The sequence below is a fragment of the Pleurodeles waltl genome, chromosome 1_2, assembly GCF_031143425.1.
Source record: "Pleurodeles waltl isolate 20211129_DDA chromosome 1_2, aPleWal1.hap1.20221129, whole genome shotgun sequence".
Classification (NCBI taxonomy): Eukaryota; Metazoa; Chordata; class Amphibia; order Caudata; family Salamandridae; genus Pleurodeles; species Pleurodeles waltl.
Window position 1 is genome coordinate 441,900,975 of NC_090437.1, and position 18,500 is coordinate 441,919,474.

Consider the following 18,500-nt stretch of genomic DNA (forward strand, 5'->3'; position numbering starts at 1 on the left):
CTTCTGACACCACTGTAGACAGTCCCCACAGTATAGACACTCAGGAGAGGTAAATTTGGGTTTTTGAGGTAAGTATTTATTAGTAATCTGAAATAAGAACTGATGAAAAGTCAGTACGACGTTTAGCGCCAGTTTCTTCTCTGGAGTGGTGAATATCTTCCTTCTAATCTGTGTCCCTTTTCTTCCTTTTCTCTAGGTGGCGTACCGGATCGTCCTCGTCAGGTCCCGGATGTGACATATAAGAAAAAGGGAACACATACCGCTGGTGAGTGGAACGGACGCCTTATACCACGTCTTCTACTTATATGTTTTGCTGGGAAAAGGTTTAAGGAGGGGGGGGGGTTTTATGTGTGATATAGGTGCCAGTGAGGACTTCAGGGCTTGTGTATATTCCGTACTTTACCCTTTTGTGCTCTCCCGGTGCTCTCTAAAGTGCCCTTCTCTCCTCCCTCCCCTCACCCTGCCTTCCTCCCTTCCCCAGCGTTTCTCCCCTTTTATTGTGCCCCTCGGTTTGTCCAGAAGGACCGTACCTTGTAGAGCCACGACCCTCCAGGGTCGTGGCTGGCTCTGTGGAGGTCCTCTCGTCGGTCTGGGCTGGTCTCCCCTGCTTCCGGTCGGGCGCTGTTCCTCTGGGTTCGGGTTCCGCCGCTTCCAGGCCACTGGGGTCCTCCTCCGATGTCCTTGTCGCCGTCTCTCTCTTCCTCCTTCGGTTCGCCGCCGCCGCCGCCGTTCTCCTTCCTCTCTCCCTTCCCGGCTCTCCCCGTCTCGACCGGAGCTTCCGTCTTTTGGCCGCCTGGTGGCCAATCCGGAGCCTCCTCGTCACCGGAGGTTGCCGAGGCAACGTCAGGACGCTGGCCTCGTTGCGGACGCGTTTCCAGGGGAACCTGGGAACGCGGCCGTAGCGGTTCCGTTTCTGCCGGTTCCCCGCTGTTGCCCGGGGCGGCCCGGTCACAATATACTTCCTCCATTGCTATGCCATTTGTCACTGTGTCAGAATTCATAGCATTACTCTGTCAACATATATTTCACCACTGAGAAAAAAATGCTTGATTGTTATTCCATTTATTCTGCCACTGTGTCAGAATAAATGTAATCACTAAAGGAACAATCAGTTTGCTAGCATATTGGATTTTTCATTAAACTACTCACCACCTTAAACTGGCAATTAGAGCCCTGTGTATTGGATACCAGAGTGCTTCAGGGTAAGGAGCTCCTCAAACTGACCTTTGGTGTTTTGGATAGATGATGTGTGGCTTACTTGGTCAGTTCCTTATACCTGGTTGACAGGGGAGGCATACTCTGGCACCCTGTGTAGGTGCTGGGCCCAAAATGTGCCATTTGTACCTATTTTTCTTCTGGGCAGAACTCTCATTTGGACCCACTTACACTTCTAATTTAGCCTGTTTACATATAAATCTAGGACTTCAACTTTCCACCCCTCCATTTTTTAAATCCACCTGATGCTACAATATGCGTGGACCCAGAAAGGCAACTGAATGCCTGTAAACCATTTCAAGTGCATTAAAACAAGATGGTAGATTACACATGCCACCATGCAAGTAAGAATCAGAAAGAGGAAGTCAGGCTGTGCTGGGAGAAATCACTGTGTGGGTAAGTAAGTTATGAGGTCCAAAATGGATGATAAACAAGAAGGTTTTCATTCTTGGGTATGATTGTGTGGTGTTTGGGGTCAGCTTAAACAGGTTTTGAATTGCTTGTGGGGCAGTAAACTACCAGAGTCACCTTTTGGGAAAAGGAACCACCAGTGGAGGTCAAATAATAAATAGCTCCAAATAGATTTGCAGTGTTCTTGCGAGTAGAGTGCGGTAGAGACCTGTGAGTCTTCTAAATTGGTATTCACTGTTATTGCATGAAAACAAGATGATGGAATATGGATGTTTATAAACCATTAAGACCTCAATGGGTGCAAGAGAATTAATCATTTTCCAATGCCTGGCATCTCAGATATATTGTCCAACAAAACGGCTATCTAGCAACACATAGCCTGCAGCATTAGTCAGACATGGCTACAATAGTACAAGCATGGATAATGGTCACTCTTTGATCTGGAAGACAAGTCAAAATTCCCTACTTTAGTTTATAATACTTACAAATGTGCAGTTTACCATTAGTAGCTAGATATCACTCATGAAAGCTAGTGTGGTAATAAACCACCTACCTTTATTTTAAAAGCACCCGAAGACACTAACCAACACCTTTTTAGAATGAGCTCTTCCCCTTCGTATAGCCCACCCACTTCTTTTCATTTGTTTGTTTTAGAGTCCTTTAAAAATCCTTGCTTGCTAGTGGCGAAACCATCCTCTTTGTCCCTCCTTTTTGTCTTTTGTTTCCTCCTACGGAGCAGGGACCAAGTACTGTATCTTTATACTTTGGTTGTTTATCCGTTCGTTTGGGTGGGTATTTTTCTATTTCTTTCCTGCTCGTGTTACACTGTGGGTGCATGGTCAGCTTCAGCGCTCATATCTATTTGCGTTTTATTGCAGCTTTCGTCCCTCCCACCTCCTCCCTCATCTCCCTACAACTCCTCAAACATCTGCTCACAACCACGTCCTGTTGTATTCTTCTTATATTATTTTGCAAACAAACGATTCTCTGGTTACAGCCCAGCCGCGTACTATATTCTTGAAAAACAATTATTGATTAACGCACTGGCTCTAGCACAGCCACCTACTGTACTACTAAACATAATAATTATTCCGGATGCCCTGACAAATATTTAAATATTATTGGAGGACGCGCTGTCTACAGCTGCATCCTCCACATGTTTAGGATTAATGCCACTGCTCTTAACCAAACAGAAAACAAAGGAAGCACTAACTACAGCCTCGTCCTCCACTTGTTTAGGAGTAATGCTGTTAGCCAAACAGATATAAAAAAATGTGCTGGCTACAGCAATGCAGCATCCTGACAGGCACGTTCTTTTGAATTGAAGAATGCGTTCTTACTAACGCGAGTAGGGCGCGTTTTAAAACATACAGCATACATCAGTATTTAAATCAGATATATTAAAAAAAGAATTACACACTCATCATATTCATGAACGGTCTCGTCAGAGACAAAAAGAAACAGAACAAGGGGAAGGTTAGTCCTTCTTTTAATGTAAAACTATTAAAGGGGAAGGTGTCTTCCTGTGGTGGATATATTGTGTTTTTAGGATGAGCTTTTCAAGACCTGTTTTATATACTTTGTTAGGGAAAATATAAAGGATGAGCCTGTGCTGGCTTTAATTGGTCAAATCATTCTAAGCTTTGTGATGACAAAGATTTTTTTTTTTCAGTGGTAGGGCAAAGAGTTAACAACTGAGCTGTGAAGTGCGTGCTTTCAATTGACATTGTATCCATATAGCACTTACTATCCCTGACTAGGTGTTGAAGGGACAGTTATGTAAAAAAAATGCATATGTACAGTATGGGTATAACTAAAGTCAAATTTTTGGAACCACCATTTTATCTTTACCCTTTTTGTGCATTTTGTAGCATTCTATTTTATACTGTGTATAATGCACAGTAATGCACAAATAATAACACATTTTCACACAGGCTCTGACCTCATAGCTCTAAAAATACACAAGTCACTATTCTCCACTGCACCAACCAAGATTTAATTATGTTTTCTGAGGCAAGGATGTATTCCTGAATCAGACTGAATGACCCACTGTGTAGTAATTGTATAGCTCTTCAATCCCTGACGACAGGGTACCGAGGGTAATATGCTGCATGGTTAAAGACTTATAATGTCCAAAAAGCGAGACCTATTATTTGCTATGCCAATGCTTGTTTCTCTCAAAGTAGGCTGCATAGCTTGGCCACGCAACTCTACATTTGTATAGTTATGTTTAAAAGGCAAGCAAACAAATGAAATCTTTGCTAAGCGTTAGCCCTAAAAGGTGTCTGCTTTGCACTGTTAAGGGAAGAGGTGGTTTTATTATGTTGTTCTGAATAGAAGCCCATTGCAGGGAATGCAACATTTAGTTTCAGCCTTCAAAGTGACTTGCATGTGCCTCACGTACACTGTCACTATAAATCTCCAGTGGCTATTTATGCATAAATGCAAACTGGAGCAGAACAGGTTAGTTGGAGGTACAATTGCTTTACCTATTGGAAAGGACAGTGTCTCGGTATGTTTTGTTTGCTTTCAGCTAACTGGAGACTTAATTTTATTGCTCTGATGGCTGGGAATGCCGATTGCAAGCAACATTTTACTCTTGGGATTTCATATGAATAACCCAACTGTTCAGCCAAATAGAGGATATAATTAAGTTTATGCATTGCACAGTTAGGATACTTTAATTTTAACAGTAACAAAACATTTCTGGAACATATCGTCTCGCATGGAAACCACCGTTTTCCACGAATTTGCGTGCTATCCATCTCATTCTCCCCTATGCCCGCTTGATACTGATCATTTTGGTTTTAGCTGATTGAAGATATTTTTTTACACTATTTTTGTACCTATTTCTTCTTCTTCAGAAGAGGACATTTGTAAAATAAATAAATGAACAACTTTCTTTTAAAATCGCATGTTATCTGAAAACGTTGCTCCTTACTACAACTTAGAGTGCAAGTGCTTTATTCTGTGGGAGGCCTGTGGAAATTTCGTTGGTGAGCATATGGAGCTCCATTAGCCTTGCGCACATTATAGCGGGAGTCACTGCGCCATTTCCCCCCGAAGCAGTACAAAAAAAGCATTGGCAAAGCCAACATATCAACAAGGTTAGACTCATTGGCTTTGCCAATGCTTGTTTCTAAGGGGGTGCCGTAGGTAAATGCTGCCAGAGGAGAGCATCATTGGCCTAAATCGATTACATTGAACAGACAAAATTCCCTAGAAGTTCCCTTTGGCCAAAGATATGCTGTATTTATAATGTGGCGGACCATGGCGGTCGTTAGCACAATAGCATCAAAATGTTTGACGTTTTTGTGGTGCTTTGCTGCACTAGCATCAAAAGATCTGAAGCTAGTGCAGCAAAGCACATGGGGGCCCATAGGTTAATATGAGTGCGTCATTTTAATGCCTGCTCTGAAGGAAAAAATTGTACATCTAGTAAATTTCAAAGTGCCATTTTTTCGAACGTCCCTGCTTCGGAACGCAACCCTTGCATACATTATGCCTGACACCGGCATAATGTGGTGCAAGGGTTTACATGCACTGCATCACTTTGTAAATTTGGCGCTGGAGAAAGGCCTCCTTAACGCTGCCTTAGTGTAAAAACAAATGACGCTTGGGTGGCACAAGGTGGCGCGAGGGGCTTGTAAATATGCCCCTTGGTTTTCTAACAGTAGCCAGGAGGTAATACATCGGTTTTCTCCTGTTTACCAGGACGGCCCTGTCCTTTCGGCTGTGCTTCAACAACTTACTAGCCACTTCTGAAACAATACTAATCACGTAAGACTCAATGAAACCCATTCCAAGTTATTTGCAGGAGCGGGGCTCAGCAACCGAGCTCCAAGATTGGCATGACTTCAAGCTAAATAGATTGCTTATGGTGGGGGCAGTAAACGGGGAGAACAGTGCACTGATGCCTCTTATCTTTAGAGGGAGAGAGAAAAATACTTTACAACATTGCTTTTTCTCCAACAACCCAAAGAAAAATCATTTACAGGCAGCTAACAGAAGAAGCTTTTGAATTACCGTATACAAGTAACCCTCCATGTAATTGACAGCTCGCCATCGCCTTATACGTGCGCTCAGTAGGGGGAGCAGAAACAATCTTTCGTGGAGAAGCAGTTTTTATAAATTGTATGTTTACCCCATACTGCAGCAATCAAACAGTTCCAAAAAACATCGGGAAGGTGTTATCTTTGGCTGTTTTTCTCAGATTGCAACTCTTTGCGAACTCGATTTACGCACCCAAGAGTACGCAGGGGGAGGGGGACTGGTGCTGCCAGGGAAGATGAATTGGTTTCTTTTGCCTGCAGGACCACAGCTTCAATTAGAACCTTGTCAGCAGAGGACAGTCCCAATTTTCTAACTGGAACATTGAGCATGAGACGTGTTCGCGATCACTGTCTTGTGTGGAGCCTTACTGTCAATCTGTGTGATATATTCAGGCTCATCAAATAAAGCAAAGACAAACATCCATGCGGAAGGCTCAGAGTTTTATGGAGGCACTAAGAAAGCATATGCTATATTTGTATTTTTCTGTTTGGTTGTATTGAGTGTACCAGGGGAGCCTTCAGGCATCCAACACTGAAAAAGTTTTGGTTGGGGTCACTGGTGTCACATATTTCGATAAGTATCACTCAATATGCATTTCAAATTTAAGTATTTGATTTCCATCTGCAGCTGTGGGTTCAGGCAACAAAAATAACAACTATTGGAGGCGCCACCTTCTGGTTGGCAAAAGCAGGGCCCCAGCCAGGCAGAACCCACCACTTCTGTCAAAGGCGGGTGATTACACTTACTGCATAACCTGTGCTCTCCCTTGGGGAGCTTGGCACAGAGCCACCAGGCTTATCGCAGAGGCAACGTGTAAAGCAAGGACACAGCATTTCCCCGCCACAACCACGCTGTGTGGGACTAATGAGTCTTCACACACAGTGTATGTATAAAAAGATTGTATTCAATGCACAGTATACAATTAGTAAGGAGAATTGTGGGTTCCCCACAGGAGGCTCACTCAGAGGTCTGCAAAACAGAGGGGGGGAGGGTGGTCACTGGAGCTGCCATTAGATACTGAAGTGCCCCACTCAACCAGGAAGTTTAATGTTACCATATAGATACCAATTTTAGCACCTCCAAAATGGAGAGGGGCCATCGGGACTTGTTGACTTGGGTCGCCCTCAACAGTTACTGTTGCACACAACAAGTTACTAGGCCCGCACCCCCTGTACCAGGAGATGCTGCATCTAGGGCACAAAGGCTCATGTGACCCCAGATGATTATGATCCCACATGATAAGTGCTTAGTGCTGTACCCCCACAAAAAGGAGGCACAACGTTTGGGGTCTGATGATCTGAGTTACCCTGATCCTATGTTCATTCACAAGCCACTTCCCACTGCAGCACCACCTCAGAAAGAGGCACTAGTCTAGTGTGTGATTAATTGAACCGCACCAGACAATCTCAGACTCCACCGCGAAGGATGTAAATCCCGCACACCTCTGGAATGCAGAATGTCTACCACACTATGACTTGAGTCGCACTAGTCCATCTAGTCACACTAGGAACTTGGTTTCCATACCTCTCTGGAATGAGGCACACTGACTTTTGTCACCTCAGACTCTCAGGTTACACATTTCATCGCAAAATCAGCTGTGCCATACGAGCCATGCCTTACGAGACCAAGTACAGTACAACTCAGGTTGCACCCTCACCTCTGAGGTTCATTGATGTAAGTCCCTCTCAGGTGGTCTTTGATGTCCCTGAGACCTTCCTAGAGAACAGGGGGCAAGCCAACCTACCCTTGGAGAGTTACACTCTGGAATGCTACACAGCAGCAGGCAATCAGCCTCAGGCCAGTCTCTAAACAGGAAGGCAGCATGGATCCCCTCTTTCGACAGTTGTTCCCCTGGGCACAATAGATTTCTCGGGCAATGTGACCTGGCAGCACTGGTCCTTCACCACTGTAAGGGTTACACTACCGTGCACACGTTGACTACCCCTAGTTATACTAGAAGGTTCCTCTGAAGTTCCGGTGGTTCAAAGGGTTCTCCTTAGAACCACAAATGTCTCCCCTAAATTTCCTCCCTGTCCGCCCTGAGGCTCTGGAATGCAGATTGTTATCTTTAGTGGGGCTATGCCCTGGCTTTGAAGGTGTCAAAAACCTCCCCCCAATCTATCTATCCAGGCCCCAAATGGCAGGAATCTGTCATTCTGGATGCCCACATTTTATAGTGATCACCTTGGGAAGTCACAGATGTGCTCTTCCCCCACTGCCTGCGGAATGAAACCTAACTTACAAGACACCAGAACCTTTTCAGAACCTAGAAATGCCCACTTCCTAGAAGTGGCATTTCTAGGACATAGATGACTAAACCATCTTTACGATCAAAAAGGGTTTGTCATCCTGAATCCAACAATACTAAACATCTTGAGTCTGCTCCTCTGCTTTCCACTATTGTGGCCAGACTTAATTAGACTCGTTCTCCCATGTAACCTTATAGGTAGAGCAGCTCTCATAGGTAGCGAGAACACACATGGGCATTCAGCACTCCTAGGGGCACAATGCCCTGGCACACACCCATGCCTGCTGGGGCTTGTGGAACACTTTAGTTAAAGCATCACAAAGGTGCAAGTGCGCCAATACTGGCCTTCTTTATCAGGCTCAGTTCCTAATTTAGAATACCCATGCGGAAATGTGCACACCCTGGCAAGTGATGCCAGCCCTAGTAGCTATATAGGAAAACCACCCAGGTGCACGTATTCATAAATGGGCAAATGTTACTTCCAGGTGGATGGAAGGATGTCGCCCATACTTTCGCACTGTGATTCCAGTGACAAAGTGCCCAGGCCCTGTAGGGCCTTTGTGAGAACCAGCAAAAACATCCTAGAGAAAAGCAAAAAATTGGGGGAAACCACTCCCTCCACATGTCTGGTCTAACACGTGTCATCTGTCCACAGAATTAGGTGGGAATCCATCCGGGTCACTGAGTTCCGCCCCCTGTAATCCACACAGAACCTTAGTTCGGGTGTGGTACCCTCCGGGCGGGCTTTGGTACCTGCACCACTGGGCTGGACCAAGGGCTACTAGAAGGTTCTATGACCACCTATCTCCATCATCTTAGACACCTCCGCCTGGATGCTGGACCTCACCTTATCTGTCAACCAAGAAGACATGCTCTTGACAGGGAGGCTGTTGGCTGTGTCCACCTCATGGGTACACAGATGGGTCGTCTCCAGGATGAGGGAGAATAGTGAGGAGAACTGTCCCAACACTTGGTGGGAGTCCTTTTGCTGATCAAGATTAAGGGGTGGGGACTGGATTACCCCTTCCACAGTCACATACCTCTCAGCAGAGGTTTGGAGGTTGGGGAGCTGTTCACTCTCCTCCATCTGTCACCATATGCATGGTGACCTCGGACCTCTCAAAGTGGGGTTTGAGGTGATTGATGTGAAATACCCAAACGGTCTGCCTCCGGGTCATGAGATACACCAGATAGGAGGTGTCTCCTTTCCTCTCTATCAGCTCATAAGGCCTGCACCATTGGTCCTGGAGGTACCCTGGCTCCACAGCCTCCATCACCCACACTTCTTGCTCAGGTGTCAACTCCACCAGAGTGGCATTCCTGTTTTACCACTCCTTCATGGCATCCTTCCCGGCTTTTAAATTATGGGCTTCTTGGTCCACAACTTGGCCATTTGGCTCCAGAAGGTCAGCATGTAACTTACTACATCCATGGGCATCCCCTTAGGTGACTGCTCCCAGCCCTCCTTGACAGAACTCAGAGGTGCCCTAAAAGGGTGCCCAAAGAGAAGCTCAAAGGGACTACACTCCCTTCTGGGGGACCTCGGGGTAGGCAAACAACAGTCATGGTAAGAGGATATCCTACTTTTTCTGCAGGGCATCTGGTAGGCCCCTAATCATGCCTTTTAGGGTCTTTGTGAACCTCTGCACAAGACTGTTGGTTTGAGGGTGATATGGAGTGGTGAACTTATAGGTCACCCTACACTTCTTCCACATAGCTGGCATGTAAGCCAACAGGAAGTTAATGCCCCTGTCAGACACTACCTCCTTGGGGAGTCCAACTTGGGTAAAAATCACCATCAGGGCATTTGTCACTGCAGGTGCAGTAGTGGTCCTCAGAGGGATCGCCTCTGGGTATCTAGAGGCATGAGCCACCAGAACCAGGACAAATCGGTGTCCTGCAGCTGCCTGGGAATCAATAGGCCCAACTATGTTGATGCCTACCCTTTCAAACCGAGTGTTAACGATGGGTAAGGGTTGAAGAGGAGTCTTTAGCTCCTCTCCCACCTTGCCACTAGCCTGGCAGGTTACACAGGTCCTGCAGAATGCATCTGAAGACACCCGAAGTTGGGGCCAATAAAAGTGAGGGGCAAGCTGTGCGAAAGTCTTGCTCTGGCCCAAATGTCCTGCCAAGGGAATGTCATGAGCAAATTCATTTAGAAAGGCCCTATACAACTGGGGGACCACTAGAACCATTTGGGCCCCCTGCCCAGGAGCCATAGGCTCACTGTACAGAAGATTGTCCTCCCTGTAAAGGTGATGAGTCTCGGAATCATCACCAGCTGCTTGGGCTTCGGCTTGATGCCTTAGGCTCTCAAGGGTGAGGCACCCTCTCTGTGCCCTACAGAAATCCTCCCTGCTCTGTCCCCCTTTCTCTTGCCACTCAACAGTCTCCAGCACGCTGTCCACCAGTGGATGTTGGAGTGGCTTCCCCCGTCCCTCATCCATCTCACTGAAGGTACATTCCGATCCAGGTTCCCCTAAGCTTGTCCTCTCTCACTCCTAGCAAGGGGGCTGGGCCACTATTTCAGACCCCAGCCATTCTGGCTCCCTTCTTGGGCTGCCAGGGTTCGTGTGGCAACACAGACAGGCAAACCCAACATTTCCACATCAGCCCAGAGCTCTACTTCTCTGCAGATAGTGTGTTCCAGGTCATTACCCAACGGACAAGCCACTGGCATGGCAGGGCTCACAGCAACCTTCAGCTGGCTTGAGACCCCACTGTTAGGTAAGGCCTCTTTTGTCATTTTTAGCTTATACTTTTTGCTTGGTATTTGATGTAGTCTCAAAGTTGTTAGTGCCCAGGGCCCTTGCTAACCAGGTTCCCTGGGCCAGATCTCTTGCCCCAAAACTGTTGTGATGCATTGGAACAATTGGCAACACCTTCAGCTACCACTATAAGTCCTTTGTAAATGGTACTTAGGTACCCAGGGCATGGGGTACTAAGGGTAGACCCTGAAGGCAGCAGCATAGATTGTGCCACCCTGTAGGGACATGCATCCAGAAGCAACCAGCACTTCAATTGCAGGCTGAGTGTTCTGATGCAATCCTAAAAGACAAACTCGACATGACACACAGCCTGTGTGCCCTGTCCACTACACATCGCATGCACTACAGATAAGTCACCCTGCTGGCAGGCTTTCCAGTCCTAAGGCAGGGTGCACTATACTGATGTGTTGGCATGGATGCATGAGTAATATGCCAGACCTGGGACATAGTAAGTGAACAGGACAGCCATTTTAATGCATGTGCTGGACACCGGTCAATACGAGTTTCACAGCTCTGTGATGGCTACCCTCAACCCTGGGTTGTTTGGTATCAAACAACTCAGAATGATAAATCCAATCTGGTACTAGTATTGGATTTATTACAAAATGTACCCACGGGTCACCTCAGAGGTCCCCTTTGCAAAAGCTAACCACCCTGGCATGGTTGCTGGCAGGTCACAACCAGCCTGCCACCACCAGACAAGATTCTACTATGCTTGGGTGAGAGATAATGATCCTTGGATCCCAGAACAAATCCCTTCCTGGGTGGAGATGCAAAAATCCCCCTCCCTCAGAAATGTGCTCTGCCCCGCTAGTGAGCTTCAAAAAGCTTACCGCCCTTGAAACTCAATCCCCAAGTCTGCTGCTAGCAGCAGATGGTCACCCCCATTGCAAACCTCCACTTTTAGCAGGAGCAACAGTGAGAAACCACACATACAATAGAAGGAGTGGTCGTCCCCAGCTTGCACCACCCCTAAGGTGTTGAATGCAAGGTGACCTCTCCATTTCATTTTTCTCCATGTTGCATGGAAGGAAAATAGCCAATCAGGAGTAGGGAAGTGACCTCTGCCCATAGGAAGTGGTCACTGAGTGGGTGTAGCCACCCTAAAGTAGATGACCCATTGGTCACTACCAGGTACTCCCCTGAATGCCACCAAATACACTATTTAGTGGGCTTTCCTAGACCAAAACATTTGATTCCAAGGACAAAAGAAGACCAGCAACAAATGAGACCCAGGGCTTGAGAACTGAAGTCCTGCTGCAGAAAGAAAAGGTGCCAAACCCTGCCTGCTGCAACCAGGACTCAATAATTGCCACTGAAGGGTTGCTTGGACACTGGACAGACTCTGCAAACCACCATAGGACCTCCACTCTTATAAAATCCCCAAAGATCTCCCTCCAGAGTGAAGGCATTACTCTCCGCCAATCCAAGACCAAAGACCCAGTGAAGGCTACTTCACTGACCAGCTACTGACCAAGGAACCAGATTCCGCAGCTGGAACAGACTCCACCTGACAGACCATGAGGATGAACCCTGCATGTGTGTCAAGTTTGGTGGCACTGCGCCTTCCAGTGGCCAAACCGTGCAATAGCCCTAGGTACCATCACCTCATGTCGGACACCAGAAAGGACAGTCCACTCCAGACTCAAAAAGGTCCAAGAGAAAGCCCCAGTCAATCGACTTCAGAAACTACCAGGACCTCCCACCAGAGTGCCCCTGCTGACCTGCAAGCGACCATCAAAAAGACCTACCTCCTGCTTCCAAGGGCTTCTTTGCACACAGATCTTGGCTCACCGATTCACTCTGCACCTGGCCGCCTTGTGCCCTGCACAGAAGATCCTGCTGTGTCTTAAGGGTCCTCCACCCCTTTAGGCCTTGACAATCCAAGGGGACCCACTGGACGTATTTTTAAGTCCACCTGTGCAGTGTTTTTCCAAGTGATCCCCCGCAGTGGCCTGTTATCAGCTCCAACAAATTTTTGCAGCTGCTCCCACTGAAACCAGGTGCCATCCGAACTTCTCCAGCTGGTCCTTAGTTCCCACCTATGACATCGACATACCTGCGAAAGAAGACATTGGTAAATTCATTGCCTAATTTTATGTGCTTTTTCAATGTATTTTCTCCATTGATTCTCATGGTGCGTAAATATGCAAAAAAACACTATTTTCATTAAAATTTCAAAAATTCCTAACTTAAGAATTACTTACACAATTTTGATGATCTTGGTCTTAAAAATGTTTATAAAAATCTAAAGTATTTTTATAAATTGGTCTCGATTTATTCTTTTGAGTGTGTGGTCTCATTTACTGATACTGTGTGTACCACAAATGCTTCGCACTTCTCCAAGTTTAGCCTAACTGCTCAATCAAGATACCACAAAATGAGTGCATTAGGTGGTCTAGTTTTTACCTCTATAAACCCATGTGTGGTTGCCCGGACTCTCTGCACAGTGTTCCTAGCTTTGCACACTACATAGAGAGCCAGCCTCCTACACCCACCCCACTCAAACTGCACCTGGGCCACCAGGAAACGGCCCTCTCTGTTGTCCACCACCACCACTTGGTGAGTGGTCTGGTGGATGAACTGTTTTGGGGAGACCAGCTGACTCCTTACCATGGTCATTCTGGCCTCGGTATACCTCAGAGCCTCCAGCCTTGGCCATTGAAGGTAACCTGGTGCCTATATTTCACTGTGTTGGCAGGTACTTGGATCTGGTGCACCATCTCTCTGTCACCCAGGGACACTAGGATAGGCCAGTAAACTCCCCCACTTCTGGTGAATACCTCCTCTCCCATTGCTACATTTGTCACCCCTGGTATTTTTTCTCCAGCGGCAGGGGGGCACCCACTTCTGACACGTATGATCCCCCTTGTAGTTCCTATGCCCACTGCACTTGAAGCACCTAGGATTTCTTGGGACTAGAGGTTTCTCTGGGAACGTTTTCTTCGGGGGACCGGACAGGAGATTCAGGCCAGGCCCTTTCCCTGGTGGGTGCTTATGGGCACTATTAGAAGCCTCCTTCTCTTTGTCACCCCCTTCCTTCTTACAATGGGATGCCTGGCCCCCTTTTGGGAGTCCCCTCCAGCAATTTTTTTCAGACACTTGGGTGCTGGCCCAGACGTCCGATTCTTCAGCCAGCTTTCGGCAGTTAATCAGCTCACTGTCAACCAGGTGTTGTCACAGATCAGTTGAGCAGGCCTCGAGGAAGTGCTCCCTCAGGGTTAAGTTATATAATCCATCATAATCGTCTACCTCACTTCCCAACACCCAACCCTTCAGTGCCTTTCTTGCGTAGTCAAGGAAATCAACCCAACTTTGGGTTGCCAGCATTTCGGGGGTCAGACCAAACTTGCAAACCTGCACAGTCTTCATAGCCAGGTAAGTTGTCTGGTCCCCCGCGTCAAGAGTTAGGAGGGTGTCCCTCTCAAGGGGGGGTCATGTATTGCCAGACACTCCCTCCCCAGCTCTCCTCCGGGACTCGGTGTACCTTCAAGGCCACCTCATAGGCTGTCAAGCACTTATCAATGTCATCCCCAACTTGGTATTCCTGTACCAAATCCTTTGAGATTCGACTTGTATTCTCGTGGTTAGACATTGCTGGGATGCTGCCACTATTATTTTGATTTGCCCTTACTTGTAGGGCTCTTATGTCAAATACTTGGTGACTGAACTCATGGGCCATTTTTTCACTTCTAGGGCCAGTCTCCTTTCAGCAAGAGCTTGCTCTTTTTCCAATTCCTCAAGAGCTATAGCCTGCTCCTTGTCACTCCTAGCAAGCTCCAGCTTTAATTTTCTTTCTTCCCTCCTGTCCTCCAGTTTTTCAGCGGACAGGGTCTGTGAGGAGATGCTACTACCAGTTCCAGAGGGGTGCCTAGGTCTGGGAACAAGAGTCTTGCCCGTAAGGACCCTGCTCGGACCCTGCCCATGACCCAAGTCTTACCCCTGATGTACTCCCCCCTTGGGGTGGGCCTGGACTCAAGCTCCTTACGCTTCCTGCAACTCAGTCATCTTGGCTGACCCCCAATTGGCCACCCTCAGAGCTCCTGAGTAACTTCAGAGGGGGTCCCTCCATATACTTTGCGGGCGGCCACCTCAAGTTTCATTATGCCAGTGCCCCCTTTGCCTGGCAGACCTTCTTTAGCTGCGTCACCATATAGGTGTTCAGGTAAGCAAGCTCAAATTCTACCTGTGACATGTTATTAAACTAAGGGAAGTACCTGAACCCAACTATATGAGGAGAAAACTAAATATTTTAGGTACCTCCTCCCAGGCTATCTCCTTTTTCAGAGACACCTTAAAAACAAAGAATGCTTTTTCCAATGTGAAGTCATAGTGCTCAGTTGGCTATTGCTTGGTGCTGTGCAATTGCAAGTCCTATCCCACCACTTGACTGCCAAATGTTGGAGGTGACACGTTCTGGTTGGCTAAAGCAGGGCCCCAGCCAGGCAGAACATGCCACTCCCATCAAGGGGGGGTGATTACCCTCACTGTGTAACCTGTGCTCACCCTTGCGTAGCTTGGCACAGAGCAGTCAGGCTTATAGCAGAGATAGTGTGTAAAGCCAAGACACAGAACTTCCCCGTCACAACCACGCTGCTCGGCACTAGTGAGACTTCACACACAGTGTATGTATAAAAAGATTGTATTCAACACACACATTGTCAACACAGCATGATTAGAATGTAACTCTGGGCCCCTAATCCAATTAGCATTAGAAGTCACATTATGGAGCACAACTGTGTTAAAGACTAGTTACTATATGTACACATGAGAAAAACAGTACATTCCCTCCCAGCACCCACATAAGGTGCAAAACATCGTCAGCACAAGACCCACCCTACGATTCCTCCCAATCAGTGTAACTCATAAATTGAGGGTACACCCCAGTTCCCAACGTTAGCAGCAAAATGTACATGCAAGGTTTACAACACTTTCACGTAGCACTGCGGCTGAGGCCACACTAGTAAGACGTAATGCCAACTGTAAGAACTCCTGACAGAATAATTGTGACCAGCAGCACCACAGTACTGCCTTCGTATTCAACAGCACTCACTCCAACATATCCACTCTGCACCACTGTGCGGTGCCACGGGTATGAGTTGGCACATGCACACACTCACTCATACACACTCACTCCTGGCTCCCTAGTGCTGTGCCTTGATATCCAGATAGTGAATGCCACAGTGTGTGCAAGCACCTTGGTTCCCAAACTGCCCTTCACCCACCAACCAGCTTCAGCTATCCCCGGCACTACATGAATTAAAGATTGTATCAACCTTTTCCACTTGCAGCTAAGTCTGACTTCTCAGGGTTCGGGGGTCAAGGTGGGGAAAGGAAAGACAACAGCCGGTACACAATTAGTAAGGAGACATTTGGGCTCTCCACAGGAGGTTCAGTCAGAAGCCTGGAAAACACAGAGGGAGGGTTACTGTGGCAGCCGTTAGACACCAAGGTGCCCAGCCAAGCAATTCAATGTTGCCAAATACTTATCAATTTCAACACCTCTGGAACAGAGAGGCACCAACAGGGCTTGTTGACTTGGGTCATCCTCAACACTTCCAGTTGCACCCAAGTTACTAGACCTGCATCCGCTATACCAGGAGATGCTGCGTCTTGGGCAAGAAGACTCATGTGACCCCAGATGGTTATGATTCTACGTGATAAGTGCTTAGTATTGTACCTCCGAAAAGAGGAGGCACAACATTAGGGGTCCGATGATCTGGGTTGCCCTGAACGTACGTTCATTCACAAGTCAATTCCCAATGTGATACCTCCTCAGAAAGAGGCACTAGTCTGGTGTGTGATGACTTGACTCACACCAGACAATCCTGGACTCTCCCGCGAAGGATATAAATCCTGCACCAGACTTGTAGGCACAACGTCTACCACACGATTACTTGAGTCGCACTAGTCCATCCGGTCACACTCAGAACTTGGTTTCCATACCTCTCTGGAGCGAGGTACACTGTCTAGTGTGCAATGACTTTAGTTGCTCTAGCCTCCCAGTCACATACTTCGACTCAAGTTCAGCCGTGCCATACAAGTGCAGCACATCTTACGTTGCAGACCCACCTCCGAGGGTCACAAGAGAAATGCAACACACTCGACAATAGCGGTCCCTGCTGGGTCGTGCACCGGTTCATCCTGTTCACACCAACAAGACTTTTCAGCATCTATTGGTCCCACTATGAAGGGCCACTCACCTGACGTACAGGCAGACCTTGGCAAGCTCCACACCAGGCAATTCCGGGCTCCAGATCATCACAATACTTGGGCCACACTAAGGCCGCTGCTGTCAGGTGAAGTCCAGCATACAATGTAGGTGCAGCAAAGGGCACAGTTCTCCAGATATTACTAGTCGTCGATGTAAGTCCCTCTAAGGAGGACTTTGATATGCCTGAGACCTCCTCAGAGAACATGGGGCAAGGCAACCTGCCCTTGGAGAGTTGCACTTTGGGATGCTACACAGCAGTAGGCAATGAGCCCCAGGCCAGTCTCTAAGGAGGAATGGAGCACGGATCCCCTCCTCAGACAGTTTTACTCCTGGGTACAACAGATTCTTCTGGCAGTGTGCCCATGCAGTCCAGCAGCACCAGTCCTGCATTGCCATAAGTGTTACTCTGCCTTTCAGACCTTTAGTACCCCTAGTTAAACTAGATGGTCCTTTGAAGTTGGGGGAGTTCAAAGTGTTCTCCTTTGAACCACAGATGTGTCCCCTAAATTTCCTCCTTGTCCGCCAGGAAGCTCTGGAATGCAGATCCTTATCTTTAGTGGGGCCATGACCTGGCTTCGAGGCTTCGAGTGGCCAAGTGTCAAAAACCTCTCCCCTCAATCTATCTATCCAGGCCTCAAATGGCAGGTATCTTTCATTTTGGATGCCCAAGTTTTATAGTGGTCCTCAGGGGAATGCACAGATGTGTTATTCCCCCGTGACTAGTGTAATGAAGCCTAATTTAAAAGACACCAGAACCCTTTTCTAAACCTAGAAATACCCACTTCCTAGAAGTGGCATTTCTACGGTATTGATGACTAAATCTCCTTTACCATTGGAAGGGGTTTGTCCTTCTGAATCCAACAATACTAAACATTATGAGGCTGCTTTCCTGCAATCCACTATTGTAGTCAGACTTAATAAGATTAATTCTCCCATGTTACCTTATGGGTAGAGCAGCTCTCATAGGTAATGCAAACACGTATGGATATTCGGCACTCTCAGGGGCAAAATGCCCTGGCGCACACCCATGCCTGCCGGGGCTTCAGGGACACTATTGGTAAAGCCACCACAAAGGTACAAGTGCACCAATACTAGCCTGCTTTATCAGCCTCAGTTTCAAAGTTAGCATGCTCGTGCTCAAATGTGCACACCCTGGCAAGTGATGCCAGGTCCAGTACCTAACAGGGAAAACACACGGGCAAGTTTTACTTCCGGCACTTTCACACTGTACTTCCAGTGAGAAAGTGCCCAGGGCCGGTAGGCCCTTTGTTAGAATCAGCAAAACATCCACAGAATAGCGAAAAATTTGGGAGGAACCACTACTTTCGCGTATCAGGTCTAACAGAAACTTTCCTATCCTGTAGTATGATTTCCGACCTTTATTCAGTATGCAGTTTCTGAAATGGTTTGCCGTGAGTCCTTACCAAAAGTGAGGAAGATATTGGACAAGTAGCAATACCACTAGTGTGGAGACTCAGATTTTGATGGTCATAGTTGGCTAAGGGTAGTTGAGGCACCTTTCTGATTTTTTTAAATGTCTAAGTTTTGCAGCACCAGATATGATACGTTTTGCTGCAAGTGGCTGGGCCAG

General features: G+C 47.2%; 1 protein-coding gene across 8 annotated transcripts in view; it reads left to right on the top strand.

Moving 5' to 3' along the window:
- LINGO2 (leucine rich repeat and Ig domain containing 2) overlaps positions 1-18,500 on the top strand; it is a 3,618,115-nt gene that overhangs the window by 3,151,218 nt on the left and 448,397 nt on the right. For 7 of the 8 annotated variants that reach the window (XM_069240594.1, XM_069240603.1, XM_069240567.1 and 4 more), the window contains one exon: positions 197-265. The exons of the other annotated variant lie outside the window; for it this stretch is intronic. The gene's annotated coding sequence lies outside the window, so the exon portion shown is untranslated. The remainder of the gene's footprint in view (positions 1-196; positions 266-18,500) is intronic. 8 annotated transcript variants of the gene reach the window in all.